Here is a 14018-nt window from a genome sequence, read left to right on the forward strand (position 1 = left end):
ATAGTGTGAAGCCCATTTCTGGTGTGATAATGCTGAAATATTGCTAACAGGTGCGTAAAACTAGACTCACTCACTGAGGTGAAATGAGGTTATATATCGCTTTCAAGATTATCAATCAGATATGGAATTTTTACTCTTGAGCTACCCAGTCCTTGTTTCATCGATTTAATGCCAGGCAAGGGAGCAACAAGTACCATTATTTAAGGTCTTTTCATACAACCTGACTGAGGGTTGAATCCCCAACCTTCCACTTTCCAGGCTTACACATGACCCACAAGACCACAGAGGTGACTCTAGTTTGGATAGTTAACATTTCTTATAATAGCTGGGAGTGGTGGGGTGGCCTTGTGGTTGAAGCATTCACTCATCACGCCGAAGACATGGGTTCGATTTCCAATGTGGAAAGCCCATTTCTGGTGTCCCCCGCTGTGATGTTGCTGGAATATTGCTAAAAGCGGCTTAAAACTAAAATCTCACTCACACACTCTCACTCACTCACTCACTCACTCACTCACTCACTCACTCACTCACTCACTCACTCACTCACTCACTCACTCACTCACTCACTCACTCCTCACTCACTCACTCACCAACCCAATACCCACCCACCCATTTATCCACCAGCTCGCACAAAACCCATCCACTTGCTACTCACTCCACTCACTCACTCACTCACTCACCCCTCACAAACTCACTCACCCACTTCTGGAGATAATATTGCTTATTGCACACCAAACATCTATGTTCCTATGAGTAGCAGGTTCTATAGAATGGAGGGTGTTTAACATTAATATAAATACCTTACAGATTTTGAAATATCAGAATACAGAAAAATGCTTTTTCCATGGAATTTTCTTTTTTGTTCTTTCATGGTTATGTTAGCTTTTGCAGGAAATGTGAAGGATTTTTCTTTAAAGACATTTTAATAATGGATACAATGACAGCCCATGTCACATGACAGCATAACTGCATCAAATTAAGGAACTTTGATTTACCATTTTATTCTAAGCACAAGCAGCAAAGGAACCCAGTACTGGAAGTCTTCATAGAGCTCTCTTTGATCAATGTGACTTCAAAAAGTGTTTTTTCTTCATTTGGTTTCATGTGTTTTATCAATTATAACCATTTGAACATAGACTCTTCGTTTTGTTCAAATAATGCAGCTTTTAGTTTACTGCAGTTGAACTTTTTCACTGACATGAAAGTTATCTTTGAAAGATTTGATGTGACAAAGTTCAAAGGTTTGAAGCTAATTACAACATATTGAGAAATTTGGAAGGATTTTTTATGGAAACTTCATAGAGAAAGTTTTCAATCGATTTGATGATTGTATCTTCTCTGTACTTATTAACTGTTTTGTCCGACTAGAACGAAACATTGTGTTTCGAAACGTAGAGATTCCTGGCAAATTAAATGCCTTGTACCTAATTTGAATGTGAGATTAGAAAGGTGATTGATTGGAAACAAAGGTAACGACATCTGAGTTGATTCTCTGTGACCTTCACCCTGTTCAAGAAAGCAGACAAACCACTATGATTGTCATAGGTCTACGTTAAAGTATGAGAGTTACGATCATCTTAAAGTTATGATTATCATAGGTCTGTGTTAAAGTATGAGAGTTACAATCATCTTAAAGTTATGATTATCATAGGTCTGTGTTAAAGTATGAGAGTTACGATCATCTTAAAGTTATGATTATCATAGGTCTGTCTTAAAGTATGAGAGTTACAATCATCTTAAAGTTATGATTATCATAGGTCTGTGTTAAAGTATGAGAGTTACAATCATCTTAAAGTTATGATTATCATAGGTCTGTGTTAAAGTATGAGAGTTACGATCATCTTAAAGTTATGATTATCATAGGTCTGTGTTAAAGTATGAGAGTTACGATCATCTTAAAGTTATGATTATCATAGGTCTGTCTTAAAGTATGAGAGTTACGATCATCTTAAAGTTATGATTATCATAGGTCTGTGTTAAAGTATGAGAGTTATGATCATCTTAAAGTTATGATTTTCATAGGTCTGTCTTAAAGTATGAGAGTTACGATCATCTTAAAGTTATGATTATCATAGGTCTGTCTTAAAGTATGAGAGTTACGATCATCTTAAAGTTATGATTATCATAGGTCTGTCTTAAAGTATGAGAGTTACGATCATCTTAAAGCTATGATTATCATAGTTCTGTCTTAAAGTATGAGAGTTACGATCATCTTAAAGTTATGATTGTCATAGGTCTTTCTTAAAGTATGAGAATTACGATCATCTTCAAGGTATATTTGTTGTAGGTCTATGTGTTCAAATTTGGGAGTTATAATCATCCTATCAAAGTCTGCCACTACCTTGATACTGACACTTGTAAACTTCTGATGCACTGTCTTGTCACTTCCAAACTTGACTACTGTAATTCACTGTATGCCAACCTCTCAAATAAATCACTCCAGAAACTTCAAAGAATCCAAAATTCTGCTGCCAGATGTATCACCCACACTCATCGTCATGACCACATCACCCCAGTACTACAGTCTCTACACTGGCTCCCCATCTCTGCAAGAATTACCTTCAAAATCCTCATTCTAACTCATGACTGCCTCTACAATGATAACTTTCCTGACTATCTCAAACATCTCATCTCCGTGTATGTACCTCAGCGAAGTCTCCGATCCTCCTCTGGCTCTCTCCTAACCCAACACAGATCTCCAAACCAACTGTCTGACCGAGCCTTCTCCTGTGCCAGCCTTACACTGTGGAACTGTCTTCCAAAGGAAATCAGGAACATTTCATCGAAAGAAACTTTTAAATCTCTGCTAAAGACCCATCTGTGCACTGCTGCCTTTCTGTAAAGTTACATGAACTATTTCCTTTTCCAATATTGTCACAGCGCCACTGAGCATCTCTATGGTGGATATTAGGTGCTTTATAAATACATTATTATTACTATTATTATCTCTAAAAAATCGACCGTTTTGACCGAAGGACAACTATGATCATCTGGCCAATTGTCGTTGCCTGACATGGCATCACAAGAGAGATTCTGAGATTCAGGCACGATTGATTATCTAACATGTTGACATGACAACTGTTTCTTGTAAAATACTGTCTTTGTTTTATGAAAACCCATAAAGGTCCGGGATAGAACTGATCTTCAGTAACCTATGCTTGTTGTAAGAGGCGACAAACAGGATCGGGTGGTCCTTGGTTGACTTGTGTCATCGTATCCCAATTGTGTAGAACGATGCTCATGGTGGTGATCACTGGATTAACTGGTCCAGACTCTATGATTTATAGACACCCACCATATAGCTGGAATATTGCTGGGTGTGGCATAAAACTAGAATAAACTCTCTCACTAACTCACTCACTCACTCACTCACTCACCTCACTCACTCCTCTTATTGAAGTCTACATGTCTACATTGTGATGATCTAAATGATTATTGTGATTATCTTAGGATGTCTTCGGTGATTCTGTAATTGTGTTAATAGTCATGACTGCTTCACTCACTCACTCACTCTTATTGAAGTATACATGTCTACATTGTGATGATCTAATAGTCATGACTGCTTCAGCCAGGCAATTGATGGTATTCATGTCAAATTGCAGAGTACAAGAAACTGAGATAAATGTGTAACTGTTGTTGATGTGAATTGCCATACATGGCTACGAGCATGCTGCCGCCAATTCGCAAATTTCGTTTTCTGTTTTCTTTTGGAGCCAATACAATGATTGATATTTTTATAGTCCCAAGTTTTATGGTTCTGCAGCAATTTTGAGATATTGACAGTGGAAGTGTTGGGCCAGGTGTGTTCGTGATTGTATGCAAGAGTGCTAAAACAGAGATATTACTTCACCATGGCAACCGTCTGATACCCAATTTTCTAAATCACTCCTGTGACATTATCCAGTTGTTTTACCATACTCTTTCCTGGCAAAGTGACCTTGGTCGATTCAATGTCAAGTAATCTGCATTGTATCAAGTCCTACTGACCTTTTTTAAATGTTCTTTTTGAGGAGAAGTTGTATGAGACTTATTGGCATATACAGACCCTTTGTATGAGGTCATATGAGTTCAGTCTAACCCTGATAGACATGGCTTCAGCTCTGATTAGCTTCGAGAAGAGCTAAGATAGATGAATGTGTAATTAGTCTAGAGTACAGCTTGAACCTATGACCATTGGATCTGTCTAGGGAAACACTACCTTCAGGTCACTGACAATACCTCAGTCTACTACCTTCAGGTCACTGACAATGCCTCAGTCTACTACCTTCAGGTCACTGACAATACCTCAGTCTACTACCTTCAGGTCACTGACAATGCCTTAATCTACTACCTACCGGACACTGACAATGCCTCAGTCTACTACCTTCAGGTCACTGACAATACCTCAGTCTACTACCTTCAGGTCACTGACAATACCTCAGTCTACTACCTTCCGGTCACTGACAATACCTCAGTCTACTACCTTCAGGTCACTGACAATGCCTCAGTCTACTACCTTCCGGTCACTGACAATACCTCAGTCTACTACCTTCAGGTCACTGACAATACCTCAGTCTACTACCTTCGGTCACTGACAATGCCTCAGTCAATCTACTACCTACCGGACACTGACAATGCCTCAGTCTACTACCTTCAGGTCACTGACAATGCCTCAGTCTACTACCTTCAGGTCACTGACAATACCTCAGTCTACTACCTTCAGGTCACTGACACTGACAATGCCTCAGTCTACTACCTTCGGTCACTGACAATGCCTCAGTCTACTACCTTCCGGTCACTGACAATGCCTCAGTCTACTACCTTCAGGTCACTGACAATGCCTCAGTCTACTACCTTCCGGTCACTGACAATGCCTCAGTCTACTACCTCAGACCTTCAGGTCACTGACAATGCCTCAGTCTACTACCTTCAGGTCACTGACAATGCCTCAGTCTACTACCTACGGTCACTGACAATGCCTGACAATAGGTCACTGAGTCTACTACCTTCCGGTCACTGACAATGCCTCAGTCTACTACCTTCAGGTCACTGACAATGCCTCAGTCTACCTACCTCACTGACAAGGTCACTGACAATGCCTCAGTCTACTACCTTCAGGTCTACTGACAATGCCTCAGTCTACTACCTTCAGGTCACTGACAATGCCTCAGTCTACTACCTTCAGGTCACTGACAATACCTCAGTCTACTACCTACCGGTCACTGACAATGCCTTAGTCTACTACCTTCAGGTCACTGACAATGCCTCAGTCTACTACCTTCAGGTCACTGACAATGCCTCAGTCTACTACCTTCACTGGTCTATACACTGACAATGCCTCAGGTCACTGACAATACCTCAGTCTACTACCTTCAGGTCTTCAGGTCACTGACAATGCCTCAGTCTACTACCTACAGGACACTGACAATGCCTCAGTCTCTACCTTCAGGTCCTTCAGGTCACTGACAATACCTCAGTCTACTACCTTCAGGTCACTGACAATGCCTCAGTCTACTACCTTCAGGTACATTGACAATGCAGTCTTATGGGACTACACCACTGACAATGCCTGTCTAACCTTGCAGGTCTGACAATGCCTACACACCATGTACCGTCGTCACAGGTGTTACAAGTTGCTGCTCTGCCGTGTACTGACCACACTAGGTCCATGTACCGTCATCACAGGTGTTACAAGTTGCTGTGGCTACCACCCTTGCAGTCAGCAGCAATGGTTGTCTTCGTCTATCTGTGAATGGTGGGGTAGCCTAGTGGTTAAAGCGTCCACTCATCGCCACAAAGTTTCTCGTTGATACATGTCAGTAAAACATGCATCGATCTGTGACCTCTGGAAAATGGACAAACTGATTGAAGAATCAACTGATCAGGTCAGTGGTCCCCTCTAGATTTACATGTATACAGTGACAAGGCTTGACACGTCATCAACTGACCAGGTCAATGGTCCCTCTAGATTTACATGTATACAGGGAACGAGGCTTGACACGTCATCAACTGACCAGGTCAATGGTCCCTCTAGATTTACATTTATAGTGACGGGCTTGACACATCATCAACTGACCAGGTCAATGGTCCCTCTAGATTTACATGTATACAGTGACGAGGCTTGACACATCATCAACTGACCAGGTCAGGGCTTGTGGGTCCCCCTAGATTTACATGTATACAGTGACAAGGCTTGACTTGACCGCCATCATCAACTGACCAGGTCAATGATCCCCTCTAGATTTACATGTATATAGTGACGAGGCTTGACACATCATCAACTGACCAGGTCAGTGGTCCCTCTAGATTTACATGTATATAGTATACAGTGACAAGGCTAGTGATACGTCATGAACTGACCCAGGTCATATGGTCATCCTCTAGATTTACATTTACATGTAGTGGCGAGGCTTGACACATCATCAACTGACCAGGTCAATGGGTCCCCCCTAGATTTACATGTATAGTGACGGGGCTTGACACATCATCAACTGACCAGATCAGTGGTCCCCTCTAGATTTACATGTATATAGTGACAAGGCTTGACACATCATCAACTGACCAGGTCAATGGTCCCCTAGATTTACATGTATATAGTGACAAGGCTTGACACATCATCAACTGACCAGGTCAATGGTCCCTCTAGATTTACATTTATAGTGACGGGGCTTGACACATCATCAACTGACCAGGTCAGTGGTCCCTCTAGATTTACATGTATAGTGACGAGGCTTGACACATCATCAACTGACCAGGTCAGTGGTCACCTCTAGATTTACATGTATAGTGACAAGGCTTGACACGTCATGAACTGACCAGGTCAATGGTCGGCTCTAGATTTACATGTATATAGTGACGAGGCTTGACACATCATCAACTGACCAGGTCAATGATCCCCTCTAGATTTACATGTATAGTGACGGGGCTTGACACATCATCAACTGACCAGGTCAATGAGTTTTGCAGAGGTTGCCAACTATCAGCCAGTACAACCTGTTCCTCAAGTTGCTTGCTGATAAGGGCCTCACTGGATAGAGCCAAACGTGCAGCTGTCAGATAAAGTAACCTCCACACCTGTTTTACAAACTTGCCTGAAATCTCACAGGAAGTGCTGTTTACGAAATTCAAGTTATTGATGTATCAAAATCATTTTGCACATTTCAGTAAAATTGAAATTAACCGCTTATCTTGTATAATGGTTTTAACACACATCAAACTGCATGACAGAGAAAGAGTGTTTATAAGCATTCACTAATACTCTTGATAACAAGAAAAAACCTTAATGACACGTATTTGTTTGCTCCAGGAAATATAATTCTCAACTGGCTTTATAAAGATTGAAAGTATCTAGATTGGGTCTGAATGTGAGTGTTCAGATAAGTTGTCACACAAATAGTATTCCATGGAACTGAATCATGTGCACATCACACTATGAAATATTCTTATCAAATATTGAGTAGTATACATTAATGATACTACTTATGATAATTCATTTTAATCAGTGTAACATTCTCCTGTCAGATGAAATGAAGTCTAAAACTAATTTGGCAAAAAATCATTAATTTGCTGTGAGCGTTTATCACAAATATACAGCAGTTAAAGTATGGTGGTCAACCAACAGCGACTGTACTACTGATAAGGCAGGTGGAAGTGGGAGTGTGACGTCACAAACTGAATCGTGGCAAACCTCTGTGGTCGGTATAAAGTGCAGTCAGTGGAAACAGAATATATCAGGATAACTTGCAGTATTAGTGGTAAGTAATTTATTCCAGTGTGATGGTAGTACTCCATGATATTGGGATCTGCAGGATTCCAGTACAAGCAGATATATATTGTATGCCAAGATGGTATCCTTTTGTTCCTTTTGAAGAGATAAGGATTGTTAGATTACGTTCAGGCAGATTCTGAACAAGTTTATGTAAAGAAATAAGACAGATAGATAGCTTTATCCTGAATTATGTCTTGACAAAAGACAGTATTTCTGCTTATTTCATGACATGCTATCCGTGAAGGTCCGGGTTAGAATTGATCTTCAGTAACCCATGCTTGTCGTAAGAGGCGACTAATGGGATCGGGTGGTCAGACTCACTGACTTGGTTGACACATGTCATCGTATCCCAACCGCGTAGATTGATGTTCATGCTGTTGATCACTGGATAGTCTGGTCCAGACTCGATTAATTACAGACCACCGCCATATAGCTGGAATATTGCTGAGTGTGGCGTAAAACTAAACTCACTCACTCACCCATGACATGCTCCTTAGTGTTTCTGTGGGTACACACAAACCACCCCCTACCCCCACCTCCCCCACTTCCCCCTCCCCTCTCCCCCCACCTCCAAGACAGTAGTTTCATTGTTTGTATGTTTGTAAGCTTGTTTGTTGTTTTATGCCACACTCAGCAATATTCCAGCTATATGGCGGTGGTCTGTAAAGAAAGTAAGTCATCAGTGCACCATAAGTTCCTCTTTTAATTGCATCATTATGCCATAGACCGTTCTTTGGAGAACTTCTCTTTATAGTTAAAGAGAAATAATAGCAGGTTAATATCGTGAAATAGCTCATTTCCCTCTTCAAGTACATTATCTCTTTATCAGGCACCATAGTGAGATAAACATGGTCCTGACATAATTAACCCAAATATTCTCAGTTAATTCCTGTTAACCACAAGCAATTACTTTAAAAACATTAAATTTTAGATTCGTGTCTCAGGTAGAGAGTTGCCCAAACTGGAGATATGTGTTTTTAATTTATTTTTTCTGAAATTACCTTTGAAATGAACAGATTTCAGGAAATAAACATTGAAATTTACATGTTTTACGTGGGTTTTGATCAAAGACGTTGATAATAAATCACAGGGGTATGATGTTGGCTGTTAACGTTCCTTTCGCTAATTTGAACTAACAGATGTTTAGCATCATCAGGCACTCGTTTGGTAGCTGGTGATGTTTGTGAAATAAACACATTACACCACACAGCTGATAACAGCAGGGAAACATGTCTTGCAATGAGATCCATTTAATTGACGTCATGTGTTCCATGTTGAAATATACATGCTTGTCTCATAAGAGGTTATTTAATGGACTTGAAACCATTTTTTTCAATGATGAAATGGGTCTTTAGTTTTAGAATTAGTTTTAAGATTAAGATTTAAGTACTTAAGAGTTTATCCATTTATATAATATTTATGTAAGATGAAATGGGTCTTTAGTTTTACAATTAGATTAAAATTATGATTTAAGTACTTAAGAGTTTATCCATTTATATAATATTTATGTAAGATGAAATGGGTCTTTAGTTTTACAATTAGATTAAAATTATGATTTAAGTACTTTAGAGTTTATCCATTTATATAATATTTATGTAAGATGAAATGGGTCTTTAGTTTTAGAATTAGATTAAAATTAAGATTTAAGTACTTTAGATTTTATCCATTTATATAATATTTATGTAAGATGAAATGGGTCTTTAGTTTTAGAATTAGATTAAAATTATGATTTAAGTACTTTAGATTTTATCCATTTATGTAATATTTATGTAAGATGAAATGGGTCTTTAGTTTTAGAATTAGATAAAGATTTAAGTTCTTAAGAGTTTATCCATTTATGTAATATTTAGATAAGATGAAATGGGCCTTTAGTTTTAGAATTAGAATAAAATTAAGATTTAAGTACTTTAATGCTTAACCATTTATATATCAGTGGGGTTTGGTTATAGTGAAAAAAGGAAATTGAATGTACTTGTGAATTATATAAATCTCACAGGAGATTAAAAGTGACTTTTGACAATTCGATAATAAATGATCAGAAAACAATGAAGGTTTACAGAGAAACTTCTTTGGGATGGAAAGCTCATGAGCCTAGAAATTCCACATTTGGGGAATAACTGCAGGGAAATTAATCCAGGTACACGGTGACGTCACTCATAATTTGCTGATCTGAAATTATTGTTTTTGTTAACTCTGTTCTCAGAAGTATTCCAGCAATATCCAAGAGGACTGTAAATTATCAAATTTGACCAGATAATCTGGTGATTGACATCATGAATGTCAAGGATACGTAGTGGGTCAACAAGCATGACCACCCAATACTTTCAGTGACTTCTTGCAACAAGCATGTTTTCCTGAAGACCAATTCTAATCTGGGTTTTCATTGGGTTAATAAGCAGAAAATCTGTTAATACACACAATTTCATTTTAGAAAATGTCAGAATAACAGAATCTCACTTCAAGTGTGCAAGCCATTTTACAGCCACAACATCAAAACTCAAAAAGCCCCAAAAATAAAAAGGAAATAACAATAAGTAATCGTCTACATCACTTTTTTTGCAGTTTTGCAGTGAAGCAGTTTGTAATAAAAGCAGTTCATAGGAAAGTAGTTGTTGCAGAGTCTGTGTACATGATTGAATGTTAAAATTTGTGCCAAGAAAGTGCTACAGATGTGATAAAACAAGTTGATCATCATCATATCCTTGACAAGAGTTAAATAAACTGTTTTCCTAGGAACATATTTTCACCAAGCACTGCCTTAAGTTAATTACTTTTGCAAAATCCATCAGACCTATTCTTCCGATAAAATATAAATTAAACGATCTTGATGTTATTAGAAATGTGTTTGCTGAGAGGTTTGGCAATGATCCAGTGATGAGATCTTTAAGAACCGTGATAAAATATGTTTGTTTGTTGTTTAACACCACACTCAGCAATATTCCAGCGATATGGTGGCAGTTTGTGAATAATGGAGTCTGGACCAGACAATCCAGTGTTCAACACCAAGACAACTGATCTATGTAATTGGGATATGATGACATGTGTCAACCAAGTCAGCGAGCCTGACCACCCGATCCTGTTACTTGCCTCTTACGACGAGCACAGGTTGCTGAAGATCAATTCTAACCCGGATCGTCAAGGGTAACTGTGATAAACAACATATAATTCCTACAGGAACATTCACTTGAAATTCACATAGTATATCATCTTTTTAGTGTGTTATTAAAAATAAGTTTCGGTCTTTTTTGTATTCTCAAGATCAAAATGATTCATTTCATTATCAAGACACACATATTGATTATTAGGATTATTCTCGTGTGATCTGAGCCTGAAGTAAATCAATTTTGCTTTTATTAAAAAAGAAAGTTATCTTTAGAATGACGTCTTCAAAATGTTAGTCACAGACGACACACTACAGGAAGCGCCATGCCGACCCCGAGATAGCTATGTGACAGATTTCTACCTCGGGCATTGTAAGAATTAAATGGAGAGTGAGTGCATTTGATTCAATTTTAGAAGGTCAATTTGACGGGCCAATTAATGCATGTGGCAGTGCAGGAGCTCTTCGGATTCGAGAGTCAGCCTGACAGGCGTGTATTGCTCGTACTGGACATGAGTGTGATCTTTATGAGGCGCAGAGATTGATAAAGATCGAGTTGGCTTTTTATTGGTCCCGATCTGCAATGCTCACGAAAATGAAACGCAATGAAGTGACGTAATTACGTGCCTTGCTAATTGACGGGGTCGTAGGGAGATATGTCACGATATCCAAGGATTTCCATTCTCCCATTTCAACAGTTCTGATAAGAACAGGTCATTTGCAAATGTACGACAGTGTCTGCGTGGAGGAATTGTGGGTAATTTGTTATAGTTATCATGGCGGATTACTTCGATGTCTGAGATTCGTAATCAACTGAGATATTGGTGTTACGTGTGAGTGAAGTAGGATATCAATATCATATGCTGCGTTAGATTTAATCTTGGAGATCATGTTGTCGATTGTAATATGTCACATGCTGTGAGAAAGGAATTATTTCGCTAAATTTTATGTCTTTAGATGATATTATTAGTCAGTAAGAATGGATACAACTTCATCAGAAATATAATTTTTGATTAGCGTAGTGGAAAATGAATTTTGTGAATTTGATCTATCTTGTATTTCTTGGTTAAACAGGATTTTTAGGCCACAAAAACTGATATACCTTAATCGTAAATATAAATTATGATTAGTGTGGTTGAAATTAAATTTCTGTGAATTTGATCTGTCTTGCATTTCTTGGTAATAAATGTTTCAGAAGTTCGGTGGCCTAATAGAATGCAATATCTTGCTTCAGTTCTTTTTTACTTTGTATGTAATTTAATAATTGAAAATTTACGATTTTTATATGTAAGGTGTAGAGATAACAACAAATATTTCTTATTTTAAATTTAAGGTATTATGGGATTAGGCGAGTAAGAAATAGTATTATTATCAAAATGTTTCTATGTGAAGTCATTGTAAGAAACGTTTCTGAAAATAGAAATGGTGACATGATTGAGGGAACAGGTTTGACTTTCACCAATGGGAATAGAACTGAATCTTGGGTAAGATGAATGACCACTTTCCCTACTTGGCCAAACGCTAGCGCCCTTTGGCACTCGTAAGTCATGAGAGGATCTGCTTATCTGTTTACGGTTGTTTAATTCCACCGTTCCTCGAGGCTAAATAATTGTATTTTATCATTTATTGGTAAATAGAGATTTTATCTTTCTACCAGTAATCCAGCAATAATTTAGCTGACATATGAGGGAATGGCTTCACTGTTGTTTCTGATATCACACTCGGCTATCACACCATGTGTGGGCCTTCCTCCTTACGCTTACTGTGATAGAAATGGTTTACTCTTAGTAAACCACTCACTCACTCACTCACTCACTCACTCACTCACTCACTCACTCACTCACTCACTCACTCACTCACTCACTCACCCACCCAACCCACTCACTCACTCACTCACTCACTCACTCACTCACTCACTCACTCTCACTCACCACTCACCCACTCACTCACTCACTCACTCACTCACTCACTCACTCACTCACTCACTCACCACCACCCTCCGGCAAAAGAACCTCCACCAATGTTGATCGAGATGCAATATAGTGAATGGAAGGTGTTAGTCCATATCCTCTGTTCCTACACAAGTGACTGTGACAGATAGTTCCCTGAAATAATACTGTTGTTGATCCCCTGCCCTTATTAAAATATGAGACTTGTGTTGCAGTAGCAGTCAGCTTTAAGGGGATAAATCAAGAGTTGTTGGAGTCAGTGTGATGCATCTGAGTGGGGTATCCATGTTTTACTGCAGCGTAATATCTATATAAGTGGGATTTTCCAATAAAACCATCAGTGGTTCCGACTAGTATAAGCAGCCCACACGTGCATGCACACACACATGCATGCACATTGCAAGTGCATTGATCTTATTATATTTAACATAAAACTCCATCTTGGCTTCCCTCACCCCTTAATGCTTGTCCAGAAATGCTTCAGAAGGTCACAGTGACATAGCTCTTAGTTCCCAAAAGACTTCGTAACCCAGTCGATTTTTCTTTAGTGTTTCACCATTTGAAACTAAAGAGTCTCGCAACATCGCTGACTTCATTTTCTCCCCTCGTTGGTTCGTCTCAAGGCTCGGAGTGAATCAGAATGCTTTTTGACCAAACTACCCTCCAGTGAGAATGGCTTTGTGCCGCAGTCTGCAGTATTGCAGTTGTATCCCCGCTCCTAGAAATACATAACGTCTCGGATAAATTGGATAAGATTTGGAGAAGAACTAGACCCATGAGAAAATTGAAAAGGAAAGTTACAGACAATTCATTAATGGACCGATTGATGGACCGCTGGGGTCATGGTGCCATGGATCTTATGGCGCCACCGTTCTGTAGGTTCCGAAAAATGGTCTTACTGCCATCTTGATATCGTCTGAGTCTTGCACTAAAATATGTATGGTTCCAGCTTGCAGAATCATGATTTGTTGAAATAATGTGATGGTTATTTGGAAAGGGAATTATGAAGACGTCGAGATTATTGCACTCACAGAGCACTATGACTGTGTCTGTACATCAGTCTGTGTCTGTACGTGTCTGTCTGACGCTGAGGTCCTTACTGGTGCCATATTAACTGACCAGACCATTCCTTGTTTTCAAACATCAGCCACAGTAACAAAAAGTAACATTTGTTAACCTTGTTTGGTAGAAATATTGTTAACCTTGTTTGGTAGTTTGATTT

The 14018-nt window shown here is 38.9% G+C and overlaps 1 protein-coding gene across 3 annotated transcripts in view; it reads left to right on the forward strand.

Moving 5' to 3' along the window:
- LOC124255131 (polypeptide N-acetylgalactosaminyltransferase 5-like) overlaps nucleotides 1-14018 on the forward strand; it is a 392350-nt gene that overhangs the window by 216134 nt on the left and 162198 nt on the right. Inside the window, exon 1 of one of the 3 annotated variants that reach the window (XM_046688970.1) lies at nucleotides 7658-7733. The exons of the other annotated variants lie outside the window; for them this stretch is intronic. The gene's annotated coding sequence lies outside the window, so the exon portion shown is untranslated. Of the gene's footprint in view, nucleotides 1-7657; nucleotides 7734-14018 lie in introns of those variants that run through there. 3 annotated transcript variants of the gene reach the window in all.

This window comes from Haliotis rubra, unplaced genomic scaffold (genome assembly GCF_003918875.1).
Source record: "Haliotis rubra isolate DU_JTF1 unplaced genomic scaffold, ASM391887v1 Scf594, whole genome shotgun sequence".
Taxonomy (NCBI): domain Eukaryota; kingdom Metazoa; phylum Mollusca; class Gastropoda; order Lepetellida; family Haliotidae; genus Haliotis; species Haliotis rubra.